The sequence below is a fragment of the Oncorhynchus mykiss genome, chromosome 11 (genome assembly GCF_057628025.1).
Source record: "Oncorhynchus mykiss isolate SJ-2025 chromosome 11, ASM5762802v1, whole genome shotgun sequence".
In the NCBI taxonomy this organism is placed as follows: Eukaryota; Metazoa; Chordata; class Actinopteri; order Salmoniformes; family Salmonidae; genus Oncorhynchus; species Oncorhynchus mykiss.
The window spans coordinates 54,878,590-54,888,958 of NC_143032.1; the positions used below are offsets into that span (position 1 = coordinate 54,878,590).

The 10,369-nt window shown below is 42.1% G+C and overlaps 1 long non-coding RNA gene across 1 annotated transcript; it reads right to left on the reverse strand.

The window, feature by feature from the left end:
• Nucleotides 1-1,798: 1,798 nt before the first annotated feature.
• LOC149979631 (uncharacterized) lies at nucleotides 1,799-10,122 on the reverse strand. Its single transcript, XR_016484567.1, has 3 exons — nucleotides 10,000-10,122; nucleotides 9,509-9,564; nucleotides 1,799-8,266 (listed from the first exon to the last, which is right to left on the reverse strand). It is a non-coding gene; the product is annotated as an uncharacterized LOC149979631 (long non-coding RNA).
• Between the last annotated feature and the right edge of the window lie 247 nt (nucleotides 10,123-10,369).

Sequence of the window (10,369 nt, forward strand, 5' to 3'; positions counted from 1 at the left end):
TTGTGGGGGGTAATGGCGAAGAGGGACGTGGTTGACGCATCCCTAATCCAATCATCTTCATCCCTTACCTCCCAAGGTTACAGAAGGTGAATATAATGTGCACAGACCTGTTTGTCTCACCCCCATTTTCTTGCACAATGTGCTGGTGAAACTGTAAAGTCACATTTGAATTGGGATAGCGTGTAGCTTTCTACTGTAAATCACCACCATCATTATCATCAATAGTGAAGAGGAAGGGTGAGTAGAGGAGAGGATAGAGGGGAGGGAAAGGAGTAAAGAGGAGAGTTAGAGGAGAGAAGAACAAGGTGAGGAGAGGGGAGGAGGGGTGAGGAGAAGAGACGGGAGCTATATGGACTCCCCAGGCCGACGGTGATTTAATGTCCTGGGACGGGCAGGCTGGACCGTGTCATAACTCTGAGAGTAGCGACAGTGTATTTCAGGCCCCGCTGCTGTCCCTGGGCTCCCTGGCAGCTCTCATTAGTGCTATGAATAGTCAGCTATTTGTGTTTGTGTAACTGAAGCCTGGCTTCTTTATGACTGTTTACCATGGTGGGAGTCACACTAAGGGCCACCAACCTATTGGGTGTCAGTCAGTAAGTAAAGGCTGTTCACTACCCTTAGGGCTCAGTGCGCTCACACACACACAAACATACACACACACACCACTTCTGTTTACCCTAATGAAACGCACAGAGCTTTGAGACAACCTATGGGTGTGTGTATGTGTGTGTGTTTGTGCACATGTCTATTTTTGTGTTTATTATGGCAAATTAATATGGGGAGTTGGCACGCCTATTCCCCTGCACAGGTACTGTATGTGTGTGTGTGTGTGTGTGTGTGTGTGCATCTGTGTCCCCGTGCATCTGTGTCCCAGTGCATCTGTGTCCCCGTACATCTGTGTCCCCGTGCATCTGTATGTGTCCGTGTGTCCTACACTGAATAGGGGTTGTCTCCCCCCCCCCCCCGAGCACTGGGTGGAGAGCACACAGAGTGAATTGAGAAGTGGGTCCCTTGCAGAGCAACAAACCCAACCTCTGAGGGTTTTAATGCTTCCTGCTTGTTGTTTTATGTGTTAGATTAAATGGTGCCACATGCTGTCAATGGACTTTGACACATGTGGAGAACATTTTTGGTTTCTGGAGACTTTGGTTTCTGGAGACTCAGGAAATCAATAAATACTGTAAATCAATGAAAATCCAGACAGCTCTGGTGGACTCATGAAGAACATGCAGTACTTGTCTTGTTAAAACCAGGGAGAAGGCCTCTCTGTCTTTGACTAATGGGACATGTGGACAGACATGGCTAAATATGTTCTACCTGCGTCACAATGGGAGCTTTGCACAAACTGGGGTGTGGTGACAGACTGACAGGGCCTATGACAGCCAGGAAGGCGCAGGTGTCACAATGTTGGGTGTGTATGAGTCACAGTCTGGTTCCGATCCACCAGCCTATGAATGTGTGCTTGGCACCCATAAAAAAACATTAGCATGACCTATCCTAGATGCCTGTGCTGGCATGTTCTGACACACCACTGTGTGTACAGTAAATAGAGAGCAACAACAACCCAACATGATGGAGTTGATTTGCCTGGTATTATATTAAACACAAAGTACCTGTCAACTGAATAGACAGGCTGTGACTCAAATGTTCAAATGAATAGCAATAGAGGTATAGTTTTGCTGAATTATAAGCACACGCCTAACTACGGGTTCTACTTTGTGTTTTGTTGGGGTTCGTTCCTTGTTCCGTGTCAATCATTGGCTCATTGGTAAAATTAGCATTTAGACAATATCTTTAATTTATTCAATCAAAAACCTTTATTAATGCAATTGCAGACAGAAGTTGACAACAGGAACATAGCACGCATGTTTCCGTGTAAGATCTGCAAAATAGAAAAGGTCCCAAGTTATTCCCGAAGTCCAGCCTTAGTGATGTCACTGCATATGTCATTACCTTCTACTCATCAGACCAAGCCCATGCATACACAGCTATACAAACTTGCAAGAGAGATACAATCGTTCCAGTGTTTTCTAAGGGCTAAGCAGTAAATGTCCACTCCCCAAGTTGATTTATTGTGGAATGTCTGACTAGTCTCTTATCTCTTACACTCCCCTGCAGAGTTCTGTCTCAGTCACACATTTATCAGACCGTTTCTTTATAAGAGGCAGAGAGACTAGAAAACAACTGTGGAACAATATTAAACCTCTATAATGAATATATATATTGTTAATCTGTAGTCTAGGACCCTATAAATGTAAGGAGGGAGGAGTCTTATAACCCCTCCCCTTCTATTAATACAACATCAGCATAATCAATTATTATAATACATCAAACATTTGGTACAGCCCCTATCATGACCCCTAGGTGAACCCCTGACAGTTTCAATAAAAGAAAAGGGTTTTGCTGAGAAGTTTGTCGCTGTCACCAATGTAATGCGGAAATTAGTTTGTCTTGCATGTTGAGCTGAACATTCACTTTCCCTGCCTGTAGATGGTAAACAGTACCAGCCCTCCTTCAAGGCCACGCGCTACTACTATTTGTTTAGGAACTCCCATATTCTCCCACCACCAAAATATCACATTATTTCCCTTTGTGTAAATAATATTACATAACAGGATATCCTGGACAAATGATTGAAATGCAGAGGAATAGAGGAGGAATAGATAGCTCTCTCTAGCTCAGACTCTTATCCATTATCACAGTGAGGCACATATAAATCAAAGGACACATCTTACAACGATCAACCTAACCAACTGTCCCCTAAGGAGGAGATTTCAATGAGTTGGCATTGGAAGAGTAATGGCTTTAAATATATCTATCAGCTGCATCGGTAGTAAATCTTCATCATGTTTATGGGCTCTGAGTGCTGAGAGATCTGAGGGGGAAGAATGTGTCCTTCAAAAATCGCTCGATTCGCCAGTTCTCTGCTGTCTCTCTGTTAGTGGTGTACTGCAGCGCTGCATCGATTTCAACAATTGAGCACAAACAAATCTGAAAGTAAACGTCTGTGGTCCTTCTTTGAACTGTAGATGGCTGAAACACCACCCACATACGGTACATATTTGGTTGTACAATACCTGGAAAACACTTACTTGTATTTTGATTTCCCACCAATTTACAATTTGGAGCAATTAAACTCAGCGTGCTCCACCATTTTGGGGGCTGTAAGGAAGCAATTTAATCTCTTAGGAACCATAACCCTTTCACTCAGAGAAACACACTGGGGAACAGCACACAGACACTGGTTAGTTAACACATTCTAACTGCACCTTCAATAGCAGCCATCACTTCCATCATACAAAGTGAATAAATGTATTTAGAAGGCCTAACAGTACAGAGTACATATGTTAACAGATCATGTTTTAGCAAGTTAAGACATATTGCATAGTCAGAAATGTACACAGTAGAAGTTGATGATAGATATTCACAATATAAATAAAAGGCTGTTCATTCAACATGACACTGCATGGCCTCGAGTTGCAATGTAAAGTATGTACAGAATGTTACAGAAGGTACATCATTTATATAACACAGATTCATGGTTCTCTGTTAAAAGGTCAAAACATGAAATCTCTGCTGTTGAGGGGGGACCTAGGCTCGGAAAGCTACCTGATCCCGCGAGCATACATTAAAATCTGATATACGTGCAGCATTTAATGTAGGCTTGCGGGATCAGGCGGCTTTGCGAGGCTAGGGGGGACCAACATTGGAGATAATCAACGCCACATCCCATTCCACCGTCCACAAACATTTTCATATGAAATGTAAATTACACAGTGGAGCGAGGCAGAGGGACAGGGAGCTCCCCAGGGGCTCAGAGTGGAAACATCACACATTTTCAAAGAAACAATCATGTTTTGCTCTCACTTAAAAAAATGTGAAATGTTGCCATTCACTCAAAATGGAGACATTGAGCAAAGGTTTCCATTGGATGATTGGCTGAATTGGCCAGTCTTACAGTTTCAGGATAAAACATTTCCCTTTAGTGAATTGCTGACTTGCCATAACAAGACTAAACATTAAGGTAAGGAACATGTCTGTCAGCCCTGCATTAAGACCAAACTTGGTTAAAGAAAATTGTGATAAATAAAAATATATACCAGTTTAATTTAAGGAATTTCATTGACAGCTGTGCCATATAAATTGCAAAATTGTTGGAAAGAAACTTTCGATGTACCAATTACATGGCACATGGTTTATGAATTGACAGGCAAAACGACACCGGATTCAAAACTTAGAATTGATTATACAAAATGATTGCAACCAATAGAAGGTTATATATATATATGGGGCATACAACCTTCCCAGCTCTGCAGATTTTGCTGTTTTGCTGATTTTCACAGGTCCAGGAATGGCGGAATAATTGCAACATTTACCTAGAGCTAATACTGGACATTGCAATACTGGCCGATTTGAAAAGTCATAGTCAATTGATCAATAATATAATGATTATTTTAGCAAAATGTTTTATCTTTCATTTACAATCTGAAGAAACTATGAGAATAGAAAGGTTCAGAACTTCTGTGAAGCATCACAGCACAGTTGAAAAATATATGGCAAAAATAAATCCAATCTGGATGGTGTTAATAGATAGACGGGAGGGGTTGAATGGAGCTGAAGGGTGGGACTAATAACAACAAGATAACAAATGTAAAACATACAGGGTCTGTAAAATGTATATAGTTTCAGAACTTTTGTGAAATAGCACAGTTACAAATATATGGCAATTAGAAATCAAACTGGATGGACATCAGAAATAGAGGAAGGCCTAAAAACAAACAAAATATATCTATTGTAAAATATACATATTTATTGCCCAGGCCACATCTGCAGTCCTCATGCCTCCTTGCAGCATGCCCAAGGCACGTTCACGCAGATAAGCAGGGACCCTGGGCATCTTTCTTTTGGTGTTTGTCTGAGTCAGTAGAAAGGCCTCTTTAGTGTCCTAAGTTGTCATTACTGTGACCTTAATCAACTACCGTCTGTAAGCTGTTAGTGTCTTAACGACTGTTCCACAGGTGCATGTTCATTAATTGTTTATAGTTCATTGAACAAGCATGGGAAACAGTGTTTAAACCCTTTACAATGAAGATCTGTGAAGTTATTTGGATTTTTACGAAATCTCTTTGAAAGACAGGGTCCTGAAAAAGTAACGTTTCTTTTTTTGCTGAGTTTATATGTATATATGTATGTGTATTTGTATGTATGTATATGTATATGTATGCATGTTTATATATATGTGGGTATGTGTATGTATGTATATATATATACATATATACAGTTGAAGTCGGAAGTTTACAGACACTTAGGTTGGAGTCATTAAAACTTGTTTTTCAACCACTCCACAAATTTCTTGATAACAAACTATAGTTTTGGAAAGTCGGTTAGGACATCTACTTTGTGCATGACACAAGTCATTTTTCCAACAACTGTTTACACACATACATACACACATACATACATACATACATACATACATACATACATACAGTATATAGAGCTGAAGGGGGTATGTATGTATGTATGTATGTATGTATGTATGTATGTATGTATGTATGTATGTATGTATGTATGTATGTATGTATGTATGTATGTATGTATGTATGTATGTGTGTGTGTGTGTGTGTGTGTGTGTGTGTGTGTGTGTGTGTGTGTGTGTGTGTGTGTGTGTGTGTGTGTGTGTGTGTGTGTGTGTGTGTGTATGTATGTATGTCTGTATGTATGTACTAATAATTGGAAATTATGCAGACATTTACATTGACGGAAGCTACAATCTATCCACAATTTTAAAGCTGATCCACCCCCTAAAAAAATCAATAATAATACAAAATCAATCTATCAATCAGGGACAGACGATTATCTGCTGACAGAGGTAAATATTTCGTCTTCACTCCTACTGAGATAGATAATATCTCTCAATCAACACACACATCAAAGACCTCTGAGTGACAAACGGGCTCCAAGTCTTCAAGTCACACCGAAAGCGTCATAATTCACTACAGGTGCTATTACTGCACAACAACAAGGTAGTAAAAGGTAGTTAAATACAGTGTTGGCTAGCACAGATATAGAAAGGCAAATTCATCACGAGACAAATAACATCAACTCCCACTGTAAAGGCATGGCAGGCAGCACAAGCCATAAACATATTATACTTTTTAATCAGTCAAAAGAAAAAATTCCCAAACCCGCATATTCAATTTATTAACCATGCTCTTACAGTAGAATAGCACACAGAGATCAGCATAAAACTTGAGTGGTTGTTTGAACTCCTCCCGTCCCATTTTCTTTGTGGTATTTTGGCTTTGTGAGGGATAATAAAGGATCAGGGAAATGGATTGACTGGCACAGAATACAGAGCAAATAATAAGAAAATACTCTCCTTCTCTCCAAATCAAATAGGGCCGGAGTTCAAAGACAGGCAGAGTGCACGTTTCCGTCATATTCTGGGTTCTTTACTGCTAGCTTATTTACCAATCCTATCATGAATTTCCTTATTGGCCATCAAGAGTCTAACCTACAACGTGTTGTGAAAATATTATCAAGGTACAGAGAAATGACCTGAGAGAGAAAGTAGTAAAGAACTTCCCCAATCCTGATTCCTAACTTCCTGCACTGGCTGCTCACATGTTCCTTTCTCACCTCAGCACTCAGAGAGAAAGGAAAGGCGATGGAGAGAGCAGCTGCTGGCTGCTGCTGTTGGCTGACTTTTAGCCCTGTCCTGGGGTCAGTTAGGGTCCGTGTGGAGTGGTAGGATGGTGGTTACAGTCTAACCTCGGTCTAGACTCCAGCCCCACACACCAGACCACACTCACTGCCAAAACCAGCTACTGAGCTGGAGCTCAATTTTGAATCCTCATATCCTGTTTAACCAGAGGGCAAACTGTAGGCAAAAGCCATATACTGTAGCTGTGGCACATACTCCCTCAATCAATCTTATTAAATCTTAATTAACTAGATCACGCAGGCTTGTGTGTGGTTTTGAAGCCAGTAGACAGACTCCTTGGGCCGCTCTGTGTCCAAATTAGGCTCTGAGGTGTTACCATCCAGACGGTTTAACCAGCTTTAGTTGACTGCCGTATACATTTCCCCAGGTCTCCAGTCCTCCTCCTACTGCAGAGGCGAGACAGATTTCACTTCACCATGGTGATGATACTCCTTGAAATATGTCAACACAAATCTTCATATCTCATTTATGATGATCAAATCAATTCCTGTGTTCATATATTTTTTTTGCCCATTTTCGTGATACCCAATTGGTAGTTACAGTCTCGCTGCAACTCCCGCACGGACTCGGGAGAGGTGAAGGTCGAGAGCCATGCATCCTCTGAAACATGACCGCCAAGCCGCACTGCTTCTTGACACACTGCTCGCTTAACCCAGAAGCTAGCTGCACCAATGTGTCGGAGGAAACCGTACAGCTGGCGATTGAAGTCAGAGTGGCCTGGCCACCACAAGGAGTCGCTAGAGCGCGATGGGACAAGGACACCCCAGCCGGCCAAACTTTACCCTAGCCGGACGATGCTGGGTCAATTGTGCACCGCCTCATGGGTCTCCCGGTCGTGGCCGAATGCTGGGTAAAACCCAGATCTGTAGTGCAACCTCTAGCACTGTGCTGCAGTGCCTTAGACCGCTGCGCCACTTGGGAAGCCCATGTGTTCATTTTAAAGACCTATTGTTTTGAAATGAAATATTTCCCATGTAGCCTATTAACTTTGATTTAAAGTATTACAGAACAAAGTATTACACTGACTGCAAAGTGAATACATCAGTGATATCATTGTTGGCATATTTCAAAGTTTGTAATTATTTTTGATTGATATACAGATTGTAATGAATACTCAGGGAGAAAAATGTGTAGGTTCACGCGCAGAGTGCGGCAGATGTTTATTTTGCCTCTGCAGAAGGCAGGAATCGTGGTCACAGGCAGGAAATGGTCATACACAGGTAGGCAAACAGGCAGGTGACTCAAAACTAGGACTGAAGGCTATAACTGGTTTTCACAAACGAGCTAGGAAAAGGCTTAGTAGAGTCAAAAATTGCATCAGAAATCCCTGACATTTCCCAGGTGAACTGTAATATTTTCCAAACATGGATATGAATGAAGGAGGGCTATGGGTTACGATACCGGGCATCGGAGGAGTAGCGATAGGCTGGCGGAGAAGATGGCAGATTTCCTCCATATGCTCCTCTTGCTGGGTTAGGCGCCTCTGTAGCGCGGCAGAATCCATTCCGTTTTAGGTGAGGTAGATGTCCAGCATTGTTCCTGTACCCAGGAAAGCAAATGTAACTGAACTAAATTACTATCGCCCCGTAGCACTCACTTCTGTAATCATGAAGTGTTTTGAGAGGCTAGTTAAGGATCATATCACCTCTACCTCACCTGACACCCTAGACCCACACCTACGTGAGAATACTGTTCTTTGACAACAGCTCAGCGTTCAGAAACATAGTGCCCTCCAAGCTCTTCACTAACCTAAGGACCCTGGGATTGAACACCTCCCTCTGCAACTGGATCCTGGACTTCCTGACGGGCCGCACCCCAGGTGGGGAGGGTAGGCAATAACACATCTGCCACACTGACTCTCAACACATGGGCCCTTTAGGGGTCCCCTCCTTTACTCCCTGTTCACCCACGACTACGTGGCCGCGCACGACTTCAACACCATCATTAAGTTTGCCGACTACATGACGGTGGTAGGCCTGACCACCGATGATGATGAGACAGCCTACAGCAGGGTTCCCCACCTTTTTGTCCCATGATCCCATTTTGATATCTGAAAATTCTTGCGACCGCAACCATGTGAAAAAAAGATGATTGCCTAATTAACAGCCAATGTACACTTTTTTATTTGGGGCTATGGCAATCAATTGAAAGATATTCTAACAGTATTTCAGATTGTCTTCTCAACGCACCAACACATCATTTTAATGTGGGGCTATGACCATCAATGGCAAATCTTATCTCACCACCACAAATGAGATGGGTGTGCTTGATGCATGTCACATCGGAGATTGTCAAAGTCAAGTGGCATGGTCTACAGCTGTCTGCTGTCAGATCCAACCTGGATTGATATTTGGTTTTAATGCAGATGAGAGCACTGAATCCAGCTTCCCACAGATATGAGCTGACAAAGAGTACCATGAGTTTTATGGTGCTTTCAAAACAACTGGGATCTCTGAAAAATTGTCAAATCATGATATCAGTGATCTTCAGGTCAGAAAGTCAGAGTTCTAGAAAGAGGCTCGAGTTCCAGAGTTGGATGATCATTCAAAACTATTTTTCCCAGTCGGAGCTCTTTTTTTTCTTCGAGTTCCCATTTGTCTTGAACGCACTGAAGTTGGAAGTCAGGGATTTACGAGTTCCCAGCTGTTTTGAACGTGGGAACAATGCTCAAAGGGAGACAGCAGGGTAAACCCTTTGAGTCAGGAACCAAAACTCACCCGTAGTGACCAGTGAATGCATTTGGTTACATGACAGCTCAATCAGCTGTTCGATTTCACTTACCGGCATGTCAGCTGAGCCAGGATCACAGTCAAACGGATTGTCGGAGGGTAGAGGACCTTGTGCATTTCAGGTAAAATAACAACTCAATGTTTATATCACAGGATAAATTAGCTAGCAACAGCAAGCTAGCTAAATAGGACAAATTAGCTAGCAAGTGCAAGCTAGCTAAATTGCCATACATGTTTAATGCTTTTCAACCTGTCCCCAAATTAATGTCCCCTGCGTGTCGTGATCGCGTTTGGTGTGGGGGGACAAGATAAATGTATGCACGATGGTGCACTCGCGCAGCCGGTTTGGGCTCTGTGTAACACACACACATTCCTCGCGCTTCCCTGCTCCGTTATCAGCTATGTTAACAATGTGGGTCGACACACAAGTTAACTTCCCTATCTTAGTACATACATTTCTCACTTTATTCTTAGCAGTTGATGGTATAAAGAATATATAGACATGCATTCATGTTTAATTTAAACAACGTTTATTGTACTTACCAATGTTATGGATGAGCGCTTTGTTTGTTCCTCTTTCTCCAGCTCTGTAGCTTCTGGGTATGCTGGGATAAGGACCAGAGCTACAGTAATCGGGATGGCTTTGTGGTGCCTGTCCCAAATGGCTCATTCATGTGAATAGGCATATTGGAAGACTCCATGTCAGTAAGGATGGGATTTTGTAAATGTGTTATATTGGTATATTGTATCATGAGAAACGTGTTGTAATGTATATAATTCATTATGTTTAGCTGAGTGGAAAATGTAGGCTTGATGAAGGTAATTTCTTAATTAATTAGTGATGGGTATGTTCTGATGGGAGGGGCTTCCCCTACAAAAGGAGCCTCTTTCAGTTCAAGGAGGGACCATTTTG